The 13,378-nt window shown below is 44.0% G+C and overlaps 8 non-coding genes and 1 pseudogene across 8 annotated transcripts; all 9 read right to left on the minus strand.

Annotated features, from left to right (window-relative positions):
* Window positions 1-605: 605 nt before the first annotated feature.
* On the minus strand, window positions 606-796 carry LOC141228106 (U2 spliceosomal RNA). The gene has a single exon (XR_012295031.1). It is a non-coding gene; the product is annotated as a U2 spliceosomal RNA (small nuclear RNA).
* A 1,114-nt stretch (window positions 797-1,910) lies between these two features.
* On the minus strand, window positions 1,911-2,101 carry LOC141228107 (U2 spliceosomal RNA). Its single transcript, XR_012295032.1, has one exon. It is a non-coding gene; the product is annotated as a U2 spliceosomal RNA (small nuclear RNA).
* Window positions 2,102-3,216: 1,115 nt separating this feature from the next.
* LOC141228108 (U2 spliceosomal RNA) lies at window positions 3,217-3,407 on the minus strand. Its single transcript, XR_012295033.1, has one exon. It is a non-coding gene; the product is annotated as a U2 spliceosomal RNA (small nuclear RNA).
* Window positions 3,408-4,522: 1,115 nt separating this feature from the next.
* LOC141228109 (U2 spliceosomal RNA) lies at window positions 4,523-4,713 on the minus strand. Its single transcript, XR_012295034.1, has one exon. It is a non-coding gene; the product is annotated as a U2 spliceosomal RNA (small nuclear RNA).
* A 1,115-nt stretch (window positions 4,714-5,828) lies between these two features.
* Window positions 5,829-6,008, minus strand: LOC141228463 (U2 spliceosomal RNA; annotated as a pseudogene).
* Window positions 6,009-8,960: 2,952 nt separating this feature from the next.
* On the minus strand, window positions 8,961-9,151 carry LOC141228110 (U2 spliceosomal RNA). Its single transcript, XR_012295035.1, has one exon. It is a non-coding gene; the product is annotated as a U2 spliceosomal RNA (small nuclear RNA).
* A 1,115-nt stretch (window positions 9,152-10,266) lies between these two features.
* On the minus strand, window positions 10,267-10,457 carry LOC141228111 (U2 spliceosomal RNA). The gene has a single exon (XR_012295036.1). It is a non-coding gene; the product is annotated as a U2 spliceosomal RNA (small nuclear RNA).
* Window positions 10,458-11,572: 1,115 nt separating this feature from the next.
* Window positions 11,573-11,763, minus strand: LOC141228216 (U2 spliceosomal RNA). The gene has a single exon (XR_012295135.1). It is a non-coding gene; the product is annotated as a U2 spliceosomal RNA (small nuclear RNA).
* A 1,115-nt stretch (window positions 11,764-12,878) lies between these two features.
* On the minus strand, window positions 12,879-13,071 carry LOC141228358 (U2 spliceosomal RNA). Its single transcript, XR_012295272.1, has one exon. It is a non-coding gene; the product is annotated as a U2 spliceosomal RNA (small nuclear RNA).
* Window positions 13,072-13,378: the final 307 nt, after the last annotated feature.

Raw genomic sequence — 13,378 nt, forward strand, 5'->3', positions numbered from 1 at the left:
CAACAGTTTAACAGAATGCCACAGACTAATCAACCAAACTTTTTGGGTTGGGTTCTCTTTTATAGTCTGCAGGCATTAAATGAAAGAAGTCAGTGTTCCAGCAGAAGGAGACAACGTTTCAGAAAAGGCATTGTAGCAAACCAAAAAAGAAATTTTAAGCGCAGCAGAGTAACCAGCGCACATACCTGTTAGCTCAGGTGAGTTTAAAAGGCTGCTGTTGATAACAAGGGCATTTGCTAAATAGATGGTGTGTGTGCAACAATATACTGAAAGGTAAATTATATTGTGCAGCTTATCTCACCACCTGTAGTTATTTAGGTGAAAGCTCCAAAATGCTTGCCTAATATGTCTGTTTATCCAAAAGGAAGTAAAAAGGGAGAGCTAGAAAGATAGCATTGCATCACATTACATGGCAATGCAATGCACAGTTGCTGAAGTTGAACCAAAATGAGCTTGTAATCTGGCTTCTGCAACTTTGAACATGAAAAATCCAATGAGGAGAAGAAAAGCAAAGCCAAAGAGTCCATCCCAAAATCCAACAAACAAGCAAAATGAACAAAAAACATTGAATTCAATTCTTTCTGATTTTAGAAACTGCATTAAAGAAGGGGTGCACCGGTCCTGGAGATACTGCAATACCAGGTCAATGCGTGGAGTGGACAGAGCAAGCTCTTTTTCCATCTCCCTGTTCTAAAAATCCATTTAATATATGGTCCCCAGATAGGGGACGTATCAGATATTAAACTGATAAGAACAGATACTACACTTGATCTTAGCCAAAAGGCCGAGAAGCGATAACCAGAATTGGTTTCAAACTACGGAGCCACCCAAGGATCCTGAAAAGTCCATTTGTGGAGATGAGCTCCTGGACTCCCGTTAAGAAGACATGTTGTCAACCTCTAGATCCCTTACATGCCTGCACTTTTCGGCTTGCTGCTGCTGCAATCCACGCGTTTTAGATCTGCATAACTCCACCTCTTTAAACACAGCACCTTCACCCCCTGCTGTTCCCACCCGCCTCAACACCGTTGGAAGGGAGGAGAACCAATTAAGGCGGGGGGTGGGGTGGAACGAGCAGCTGTCTACCCTTAGCAGGAGGGCTCCTGATTACATACCTCTCCTGCTGCTGCTGCTGCTGGCTGTCCAGCAGCAGACTGAAGGTGGCTGCTGCTGTGCACAGGTATATAAAGGCTCAGAGCCTATTATGACACGCGCAGCCAGCGTTCCATTGCCACATTCCATCTACTGCAGGCAGGATACCTGGCTGGCTGAATGTCGCTGAGAAGCTCACAGAGACCGCCATAAGCAACAGTTTAACAGAATGCCACAGACTAATCAACCAAACTTTTTGGGTTGGGTTCTCTTTTATAGTCTGCAGGATTAAATGAAAGAAGTCAGTGTTCCAGCAGAAGGAGACAACGTTTCAGAAAAGGCATTGTAGCAAACCAAAAAAGAAATTTTAAGCGCAGCAGAGTAACCAGCGCACATACCTGTTAGCTCAGGTGAGTTTAAAAGGCTGCTGTTGATAACAAGGGCATTTGCTAAATAGATGGTGTGTGTGCAACAATATACTGAAAGGTCAATTATATTGTGCAGCTTATCTCACCACCTGTAGTTATTTAGGTGAAAGCTCCAAAATGCTTGCCTAATATGTCTGTTTATCCAAAAGGAAGTAAAAAGGGTGAGCTAGAAAGATAGTATTGCATCACATTACATGGCAATGCAATGCACAGTTGCTGAAGTTGAACCAAAATGAGCTTGTAATCTGGCTTCTGCAACTTTGAACATGAAAAATCCAATGAGGAGAAGAAAAGCAAAGCCAAAGAGTCCATCCCAAAATCCGACAAACAAGCAAAATGAACAAAAAACATTGAATTCAATTCTTTCTGATTTTAGAAACTGCATTAAAGAAGGGGTGCACCGGTCCTGGAGATACTGCAATACCAGGTCAATGCGTGGAGTGGACAGAGCAAGCTCTTTTTCCATCTCCCTGTTCTAAAAATCCATTTAATATATGGTCCCCAGATAGGGGACGTATCAGATATTAAACTGATAAGAACAGATACTACACTTGATCTTAGCCAAAAGGCCGAGAAGCGATAACCAGAATTGGTTTCAAACTACGGAGCCACCCAAGGATCCTGAAAAGTCCATTTGTGGAGATGAGCTCCTGGACTCCCGTTAAGAAGACATGTTGTCAACCTCTAGATCCCTTACATGCCTGCACTTTTCGGCTTGCTGCTGCTGCAATCCACGCGTTTTAGATCTGCATAACTCCACCTCTTTAAACACAGCACCTTCACCCCCTGCTGTTCCCACCCGCCTCAACACCGTTGGAAGGGAGGAGAACCAATTAAGGCGGGGGGTGGGGTGGAACGAGCAGCTGTCTACCCTTAGCAGGAGGGCTCCTGATTACATACCTCTCCTGCTGCTGCTGCTGCTGGCTGTCCAGCAGCAGACTGAAGGTGGCTGCTGCTGTGCACAGGTATATAAAGGCTCAGAGCCTATTATGACACGCGCAGCCAGCGTTCCATTGCCACATTCCATCTACTGCAGGCAGGATACCTGGCTGGCTGAATGTCGCTGAGAAGCTCACAGAGACCGCCATAAGCAACAGTTTAACAGAATGCCACAGACTAATCAACCAAACTTTTTGGGTTGGGTTCTCTTTTATAGTCTGCAGGCATTAAATGAAAGAAGTCAGTGTTCCAGCAGAAGGAGACAACGTTTCAGAAAAGGCATTGTAGCAAACCAAAAAAGAAATTTTAAGCGCAGCAGAGTAACCAGCGCACATACCTGTTAGCTCAGGTGAGTTTAAAAGGCTGCTGTTGATAACAAGGGCATTTGCTAAATAGATGGTGTGTGTGCAACAATATACTGAAAGGTCAATTATATTGTGCAGCTTATCTCACCACCTGTAGTTATTTAGGTGAAAGCTCCAAAATGCTTGCCTAATATGTCTGTTTATCCAAAAGGAAGTAAAAAGGGAGAGCTAGAAAGATAGCATTGCATCACATTACATGGCAATGCAATGCACAGTTGCTGAAGTTGAACCAAAATGAGCTTGTAATCTGGCTTCTGCAACTTTGAACATGAAAAATCCAATGAGGAGAAGAAAAGCAAAGCTAAAGAGTCCATCCCAAAATCCGACAAACAAGCAAAATGAACAAAAAACATTGAATTCAATTCTTTCTGATTTTAGAAACTGCATTAAAGAAGGGGTGCACCGGTCCTGGAGATACTGCAATACCAGGTCAATGCGTGGAGTGGACAGAGCAAGCTCTTTTTCCATCTCCCTGTTCTAAAAATCCATTTAATATATGGTCCCCAGATAGGGGACGTATCAGATATTAAACTGATAAGAACAGATACTACACTTGATCTTAGCCAAAAGGCCGAGAAGCGATAACCAGAATTGGTTTCAAACTACGGAGCCACCCAAGGATCCTGAAAAGTCCATTTGTGGAGATGAGCTCCTGGACTCCCGTTAAGAAGACATGTTGTCAACCTCTAGATCCCTTACATGCCTGCACTTTTCGGCTTGCTGCTGCTGCAATCCACGCGTTTTAGATCTGCATAACTCCACCTCTTTAAACACAGCACCTTCACCCCCTGCTGTTCCCACCCGCCTCAACACCGTTGGAAGGGAGGAGAACCAATTAAGGCGGGGGGTGGGGTGGAACGAGCAGCTGTCTACCCTTAGCAGGAGGGCTCCTGATTACATACCTCTCCTGCTGCTGCTGCTGCTGGCTGTCCAGCAGCAGACTGAAGGTGGCTGCTGCTGTGCACAGGTATATAAAGGCTCAGAGCCTATTATGACACGCGCAGCCAGCGTTCCATTGCCACATTCCATCTACTGCAGGCAGGATACCTGGCTGGCTGAATGTCGCTGAGAAGCTCACAGAGACCGCCATAAGCAACAGTTTAACAGAATGCCACAGACTAATCAACCAAACTTTTTGGGTTGGGTTCTCTTTTATAGTCTGCAGGCATTAAATGAAAGAAGTCAGTGTTCCAGCAGAAGGAGACAATGTTTCAGAAAAGGCATTGTAGCAAACCAAAAAAGAAATTTTAAGCGCAGCAGAGTAACCAGCGCACATACCTGTTAGCTCAGGTGAGTTTAAAAGGCTGCTGTTGATAACAAGGGCATTTGCTAAATAGATGGTGTGTGTGCAACAATATACTGAAAGGTCAATTATATTGTGCAGCTTATCTCACCACCTGTAGTTATTTAGGTGAAAGCTCCAAAATGCTTGCCTAATATGTCTGTTTATCCAAAAGGAAGTAAAAAGGGAGAGCTAGAAAGATAGCATTGCATCACATTACATGGCAATGCAATGCACAGTTGCTGAAGTTGAACCAAAATGAGCTTGTAATCTGGCTTCTGCAACTTTGAACATGAAAAATCCAATGAGGAGAAGAAAAGCAAAGCCAAAGAGTCCATCCCAAAATCCGACAAACAAGCAAAATGAACAAAAAACATTGAATTCAATTCTTTCTGATTTTAGAAACTGCATTAAAGAAGGGGTGCACCGGTCCTGGAGATACTGCAATACCAGGTCAATGCGTGGAGTGGACAGAGCAAGCTCTTTTTCCATCTCCCTGTTCTAAAAATCCATTTAATATATGGTCCCCAGATAGGGGACGTATCAGATATTAAACTGATAAGAACAGATACTACACTTGATCTTAGCCAAAAGGCCGAGAAGCGATAACCAGAATTGGTTTCAAACTACGGAGCCACCCAAGGATCCTGAAAAGTCCATTTGTGGAGATGAGCTCCTGGACTCCCGTTAAGAAGACATGTTGTCAACCTCTAGATCCCTTACATGCCTGCTCTTTTCGGCTTGCTGCTGCTGCAATCCACGCGTTTTAGATCTGCATAACTCCACCTCTTTAAACACAGCACCTTCACCCCCTGCTGTTCCCACCCGCCTCAACACCTTTGGAAGGGAGGAGAACCAATTAAGGCGGGGGGTGGGGTGGAACGAGCAGCTGTCTACCCTTAGCAGGAGGGCTCCTGATTACATACCTCTCCTGCTGCTGCTGCTGCTGGCTGTCCAGCAGCAGACTGAAGGTGGCTGCTGCTGTGCACAGGTATATAAAGGCTCAGAGCCTATTATGACACGCGCAGCCAGCGTTCCATTGCCACATTCCATCTACTGCAGGCAGGATACCTGGCTGGCTGAATGTCGCTGAGAAGCTCACAGAGACCGCCATAAGCAACAGTTTAACAGAATGCCACAGACTAATCAACCAAACTTTTTGGGTTGGGTTCTCTTTTATAGTCTGCAGGCATTAAATGAAAGAAGTCAGTGTTCCAGCAGAAGGAGACAACGTTTCAGAAAAGGCATTGTAGCAAACCAAAAAAGAAATTTTAAGCGCAGCAGAGTAACCAGCGCACATACCTGTTAGCTCAGGTGAGTTTAAAAGGCTGCTGTTGATAACAAGGGCATTTGCTAAATAGATGGTGTGTGTGCAACAATATACTGAAAGGTCAATTATATTGTGCAGCTTATCTCACCACCTGTAGTTATTTAGGTGAAAGCTCCAAAATGCTTGCCTAATATGTCTGTTTATCCAAAAGGAAGTAAAAAGGGAGAGCTAGAAAGATAGCATTGCATCACATTACATGGCAATGCAATGCACAGTTGCTGAAGTTGAACCAAAATGAGCTTGTAATCTGGCTTCTGCAACTTTGAACATGAAAAATCCAATGAGGAGAAGAAAAGCAAAGCCAAAGAGTCCATCCCAAAATCCGACAAACAAGCAAAATGAACAAAAAACATTGAATTCAATTCTTTCTGATTTTAGAAACTGCATTAAAGAAGGGGTGCACCGGTCCTGGAGATACTGCAGTACCAGGTCAATGCGTGGAGTGGACAGAGCAAGCTCTTTTTCCATCTCCCTGTTCTAAAAATCCATTTAATATATGGTCCCCAGATAGGGGACGTATCAGATATTAAACTGATAAGAACAGATTTTTTTTTTTTTTTTTCCACTCAGATTACAAGTCCCATATTTACCATTTCATGCTTTGCAATGATTTCCAAATGGTATTAGGTTGTTATCCATCATTGTGGGTCATATATCCATTTTTCCAATCTTATTTTATATATATACGTTTATATGATCACAATACAGTTATTCCATATTCTTTACATCACAACATTACAATCTTTACCATTACGATTTAAGGCAACATTCCTCTCTTCAGGCCATATGCTGCCAAGGCATTCAAAAGCCTTCCATCCAGAAACCGACCATCCCAAGCTTCTTCTACCTCTTTAGCCAACGACTGAGGTATTCTGTAAGTTGAAAAAAAACGATGCATATCGCTATAAATGTTATTCCACACTTTGCGCCTTAGACTAGCCTGACTCCCCCCTTCACAACTCTTTAGCATTTTCAACACTTCTTGTCTCTCCTCCATCTCCCTCATATTTTTTCTGAAACATCCTTTGCTTTACTAGAGTCCTTCCCAGATGACAAAACTCCTTCAATTTCTTCTCTGGCTTCACATGCGACATCCTCTCTTTCTTCTTCACTAGTTTCTTCACCCTCCTCCTCCTCTTCCATATTACTTACAGCACCTTCCTTTTCATCCTGACTGGAGGACTCACTTTCCTCCTGATCTTCTGACTCCCTATCCACCTCCACTTCTTCTTCCAAGCTAGTATTTTCAATCTCAACGTCTGTGATATCACTCTCAGTATCTTCTTCCATATGATCACCTTCTTTTCTTATATCTCTTATTTGTTCCTCCTTCTTTTGAGATATGTTCTCTTCCGTTTCATCATGGGGGGCAGCTTCAGACTCTTCTTCTTTTCCATCTTCCTTGTCAACTGACTTCTCCTCCCTTTTATTGACAGGACAGCAATCATATAAATGACCACTGCCACCACATAGATTACATTTCTTACTTTTTTCACAATTCTCTGCCTTATGTCCCACTTCTTCACACTTGGCACACCACTGTAATGTACAGGAATCCTTTTCATGGCCATACTGTTTACAACGCCTACAAAACTTCGGCATACCTGTAAAGAACATATCTCCATTAACTGTCCCGATTTTGAATCTACTTGGTGGGAGTACCACAACACCATCCGAACTTTCCTTGAACTTGACCAGGAACCTCCACCTCGTGGTCCAAAAACCATATCGGTTAAACATTTTGCCAGCAGAACTCACTTTCTCACAGTACCGGGATAAAAAGGTCATGATCTCTTCTTCCAATATGAAAGGACTATACATCCTTATTACTATTAGCCTTTCCTTCCTAGGAAAATGCGACACAAAAAAAACACCTTCAAGTATCGAATCTTCCTTCACTAGATCCATTCTCTTCCAAAAGTCAGAAAAGATATCTTCTGAACAAAAAATAACATCATATATCCCTCTCTTCGGGAACTCCAACATAGACAAAACTTGTTCCATTTGAACTTCCAATAGTCCAAACAAAATCTTCTCTACCAAAAAAAACAAGCCAGACTTCTTCTTCTCTGGATCCAAAAAAATAAACCGCACTGCATTCTTCAATCTTGCAAAAACTGGGACCTCTTCACAGGTCAGCATATTTGGGCTTCTCCCGTCCATATCTTCACACCAAAGGTGGCAAAAATCCTCCTCGTCTACTTAAAAAAAGCAGGCAGGCTGATCGCCCCTCGTTGCCCCGGGACTAATCCGGCTCCCCAAAAGCAGCAAGGGGGTGAAGCCGCACTGCTACATGCAGCGATCCCCCGAGGCCAAGGAGCCGGGTACCCAAGGCACCTCTCAGCCAAGACCAAGGCAGCAACCGGTAGATCACTGCACTTGATCTGAGCCAAAAGGCCGAGAAGCGATAACCAGAATTGGTTTCAAACTACGGAGCCACCCAAGGATCCTGAAAAGTCCATTTGTGGAGATGAGCTCCTGGACTCCCGTTAAGAAGACATGTTGTCAACCTCTAGATCCCTTACATGCCTGCACTTTTCGGCTTGCTGCTGCTGCAATCCACGCGTTTTAGATCTGCATAACTCCACCTCTTTAAACACAGCACCTTCACCCCCTGCTGTTCCCACCCGCCTCAACACCGTTGGAAGGGAGGAGAACCAATTAAGGCGGGGGGTGGGGTGGAACGAGCAGCTGTCTACCCTTAGCAGGAGGGCTCCTGATTACATACCTCTCCTGCTGCTGCTGCTGCTGGCTGTCCAGCAGCAGACTGAAGGTGGCTGCTGCTGTGCACAGGTATATAAAGGCTCAGAGCCTATTATGACACGCGCAGCCAGCGTTCCATTGCCACATTCCATCTACTGCAGGCAGGATACCTGGCTGGCTGAATGTCGCTGAGAAGCTCACAGAGACCGCCATAAGCAACAGTTTAACAGAATGCCACAGACTAATCAACCAAACTTTTTGGGTTGGGTTCTCTTTTATAGTCTGCAGGCATTAAATGAAAGAAGTCAGTGTTCCAGCAGAAGGAGACAACGTTTCAGAAAAGGCATTGTAGCAAACCAAAAAAGAAATTTTAAGCGCAGCAGAGTAACCAGCGCACATACCTGTTAGCTCAGGTGAGTTTAAAAGGCTGCTGTTGATAACAAGGGCATTTGCTAAATAGATGGTGTGTGTGCAACAATATACTGAAAGGTCAATTATATTGTGCAGCTTATCTCACCACCTGTAGTTATTTAGGTGAAAGCTCCAAAATGCTTGCCTAATATGTCTGTTTATCCAAAAGGAAGTAAAAAGGGAGAGCTAGAAAGATAGCATTGCATCACATTACATGGCAATGCAATGCACAGTTGCTGAAGTTGAACCAAAATGAGCTTGTAATCTGGCTTCTGCAACTTTGAACATGAAAAATCCAATGAGGAGAAGAAAAGCAAAGCCAAAGAGTCCATCCCAAAATCCGACAAACAAGCAAAATGAACAAAAAACATTGAATTCAATTCTTTCTGATTTTAGAAACTGCATTAAAGAAGGGGTGCACCGGTCCTGGAGATACTGCAATACCAGGTCAATGCGTGGAGTGGACAGAGCAAGCTCTTTTTCCATCTCCCTGTTCTAAAAATCCATTTAATATATGGTCCCCAGATAGGGGACGTATCAGATATTAAACTGATAAGAACAGATACTACACTTGATCTTAGCCAAAAGGCCGAGAAGCGATAACCAGAATTGGTTTCAAACTACGGAGCCACCCAAGGATCCTGAAAAGTCCATTTGTGGAGATGAGCTCCTGGACTCCCGTTAAGAAGACATGTTGTCAACCTCTAGATCCCTTACATGCCTGCACTTTTCGGCTTGCTGCTGCTGCAATCCACGCGTTTTAGATCTGCATAACTCCACCTCTTTAAACACAGCACCTTCACCCCCTGCTGTTCCCACCCGCCTCAACACCGTTGGAAGGGAGGAGAACCAATTAAGGCGGGGGGTGGGGTGGAACGAGCAGCTGTCTACCCTTAGCAGGAGGGCTCCTGATTACATACCTCTCCTGCTGCTGCTGCTGCTGGCTGTCCAGCAGCAGACTGAAGGTGGCTGCTGCTGTGCACAGGTATATAAAGGCTCAGAGCCTATTATGACATGCGCAGCCAGCGTTCCATTGCCACATTCCATCTACTGCAGGCAGGATACCTGGCTGGCTGAATGTCGCTGAGAAGCTCACAGAGACCGCCATAAGCAACAGTTTAACAGAATGCCACAGAATAATCAACCAAACTTTTTGGGTTGGGTTCTCTTTTATAGTCTGCAGGCATTAAATGAAAGAAGTCAGTGTTCCAGCAGAAGGAGACAACGTTTCAGAAAAGGCATTGTAGCAAACCAAAAAAGAAATTTTAAGCGCAGCAGAGTAACCAGCGCACATACCTGTTAGCTCAGGTGAGTTTAAAAGGCTGCTGTTGATAACAAGGGCATTTGCTAAATAGATGGTGTGTGTGCAACAATATACTGAAAGGTCAATTATATTGTGCAGCTTATCTCACCACCTGTAGTTATTTAGGTGAAAGCTCCAAAATGCTTGCCTAATATGTCTGTTTATCCAAAAGGAAGTAAAAAGGGAGAGCTAGAAAGATAGCATTGCATCACATTACATGGCAATGCAATGCACAGTTGCTGAAGTTGAACCAAAATGAGCTTGTAATCTGGCTTCTGCAACTTTGAACATGAAAAATCCAATGAGGAGAAGAAAAGCAAAGCCAAAGAGTCCATCCCAAAATCCGACAAACAAGCAAAATGAACAAAAAACATTGAATTCAATTCTTTCTGATTTTAGAAACTGCATTAAAGAAGGGGTGCACCGGTCCTGGAGATACTGCAATACCAGGTCAATGCGTGGAGTGGACAGAGCAAGCTCTTTTTCCATCTCCCTGTTCTAAAAATCCATTTAATATATGGTCCCCAGATAGGGGACGTATCAGATATTAAACTGATAAGAACAGATACTACACTTGATCTTAGCCAAAAGGCCGAGAAGCGATAACCAGAATTGGTTTCAAACTACGGAGCCACCCAAGGATCCTAAAAAGTCCATTTGTGGATATGAGCTCCTGGACTCCCGTTAAGAAGACATGTTGTCAACCTCTAGATCCCTTACATGCCTGCACTTTTCGGCTTGCTGCTGCTGCAATCCACGCGTTTTAGATCTGCATAACTCCACCTCTTTAAACACAGCACCTTCACCCCCTGCTGTTCCCACCCGCCTCAACACCGTTGGAAGGGAGGAGAACCAATTAAGGCGGGGGGTGGGGTGGAACGAGCAGCTGTCTACCCTTAGCAGGAGGGCTCCTGATTACATACCTCTCCTGCTGCTGCTGCTGCTGGCTGTCCAGCAGCAGACTGAAGGTGGCTGCTGCTGTGCACAGGTATATAAAGGCTCAGAGCCTATTATGACACGCGCAGCCAGCGTTCCATTGCCACATTCCATCTACTGCAGGCAGGATACCTGGCTGGCTGAATGTCGCTGAGAAGCTCACAGAGACCGCCATAAGCAACAGTTTAACAGAATGCCACAGACTAATCAACCAAACTTTTTGGGTTGGGTTCTCTTTTATAGTCTGCAGGCATTAAATGAAAGAAGTCAGTGTTCCAGCAGAAGGAGACAACGTTTCAGAAAAGGCATTGTAGCAAACCAAAAAAGAAATTTTAAGCGCAGCAGAGTAACCAGCGCACATACCTGTTAGCTCAGGTGAGTTTAAAAGGCTGCTGTTGATAACAAGGGCATTTGCTAAATAGATGGTGTGTGTGCAACAATATACTGAAAGGTCAATTATATTGTGCAGCTTATCTCACCACCTGTAGTTATTTAGGTGAAAGCTCCAAAATGCTTGCCTAATATGTCTGTTTATCCAAAAGGAAGTAAAAAGGGAGAGCTAGAAAGATAGCATTGCATCACATTACATGGCAATGCAATGCACAGTTGCTGAAGTTGAACCAAAATGAGCTTGTAATCTGGCTTCTGCAACTTTGAACATGAAAAATCCAATGAGGAGAAGAAAAGCAAAGCCAAAGAGTCCATCCCAAAATCCGACAAACAAGCAAAATGAACAAAAAACATTGAATTCAATTCTTTCTGATTTTAGAAACTGCATTAAAGAAGGGGTACACCGGTCCTGGAGATACTGCAATACCAGGTCAATGCGTGGAGTGGACAGAGCAAGCTCTTTTTCCATCTCCCTGTTCTAAAAATCCATTTAATATATGGTCCCCAGATAGGGGACGTATCAGATATTAAACTGATAAGAACAGATACTACACTTGATCTTAGCCAAAAGGCCGAGAAGCGATAACCAGAATTGGTTTCAAACTACGGAGCCACCCAAGGATCCTGAAAAGTCCATTTGTGGAGATGAGCTCCTGGACTCCCGTTAAGAAGACATGTTGTCAACCTCTAGATCCCTTACATGCCTGCACTTTTCGGCTTGCTGCTGCTGCAATCCACGCGTTTTAGATCTGCATAACTCCACCTCTTTAAACACAGCACCTTCACCCCCTGCTGTTCCCACCCGCCTCAACACCGTTGGAAGGGAGGAGAACCAATTAAGGCGGGGGGTGGGGTGGAACGAGCAGCTGTCTACCCTTAGCAGGAGGGCTCCTGATTACATACCTCTCCTGCTGCTGCTGCTGCTGGCTGTCCAGCAGCAGACTGAAGGTGGCTGCAGCTGTGCACAGGTATATAAAAGCTCAGAGCCTATTATGACACGCGCAGCCAGCGTTCCATTGCCACATTCCATCTACTGCAGGCAGGATACCTGGCTGGCTGAATGTCGCTGAGAAGCTCACAGAGACCGCCATAAGCAACAGTTTAACAGAATGCCACAGACTAATCCAGCAAACTTTTTGGGTTGGGTTCTCTTTTATAGTCTGCAGGCATTAAATGAAAGAAGTCAGTGTTCCAGCAGAAGGAGACAACGTTTCAGAAAAGGCATTGTAGCAAACCAAAAAAGAAATTTTAAGCGCAGCAGAGTAACCAGCGCACATACCTGTTAGCTCAGGTGAGTTTAAAAGGCTGCTGTTGATAACAAGGGCATTTGCTAAATAGATGGTGTGTGTGCAACAATATACTGAAAGGTCAATTATATTGTGCAGCTTATCTCACCACCTGTAGTTATTTAGGTGAAAGCTCCAAAATGCTTGCCTAATATGTCTGTTTATCCAAAAGGAAGTAAAAAGGGAGAGCTAGAAAGATAGCATTGCATCACATTACATGGCAATGCAATGCACAGTTGCTGAAGTTGAACCAAAATGAGCTTGTAATCTGGCTTCTGCAACTTTGAACATGAAAAATCCAATGAGGAGAAGAAAAGCAAAGCCAAAGAGTCCATCCCAAAATCCGACAAACAAGCAAAATGAACAAAAAACATTGAATTCAATTCTTTCTGATTTTAGAAACTGCATTAAAGAAGGGGTGCACCGGTCCTGGAGATACTGCAATACCAGGTCAATGCGTGGAGTGGACAGAGCAAGCTCTTTTTCCATCTCCCTGTTCTAAAAATCCATTTAATATATGGTCCCCAGATAGGGGACGTATCAGATATTAAACTGATAAGAACAGATTTTTTGATTGAATATATCTTTTATTAGCACAAAAAATAAGTTAACAGACAGTGTACAGTGCCGCAGCCCAGTACACACAGAATTCTACATCATATTTACATAGCATGAGGATACGACGCACTAACTAGACACATCACACCCCTATGCTACACAAAACACTCAATCTGAAAGAAAAAGCATGTCAATCAATACAGTACGACGAACCGTGATAAGGGATGGGGATTGGGAAAAAGGGGATGGGGAGGGGAAAATCACAGGCCCGAAGCTTTATTGAAAGACAAGACACATAAGGGGAGAGGGGGAGGAGGGGTTTAGTCCTCATCCTCGTCCTCCGGACTTTCCACGA

Source organism: Phyllobates terribilis, unplaced genomic scaffold, assembly GCF_046119375.1.
Source record: "Phyllobates terribilis strain yellow unplaced genomic scaffold, ASM4611937v1 Scaffold_437__1_contigs__length_1545540, whole genome shotgun sequence".
Classification (NCBI taxonomy): Eukaryota; Metazoa; Chordata; class Amphibia; order Anura; family Dendrobatidae; genus Phyllobates; species Phyllobates terribilis.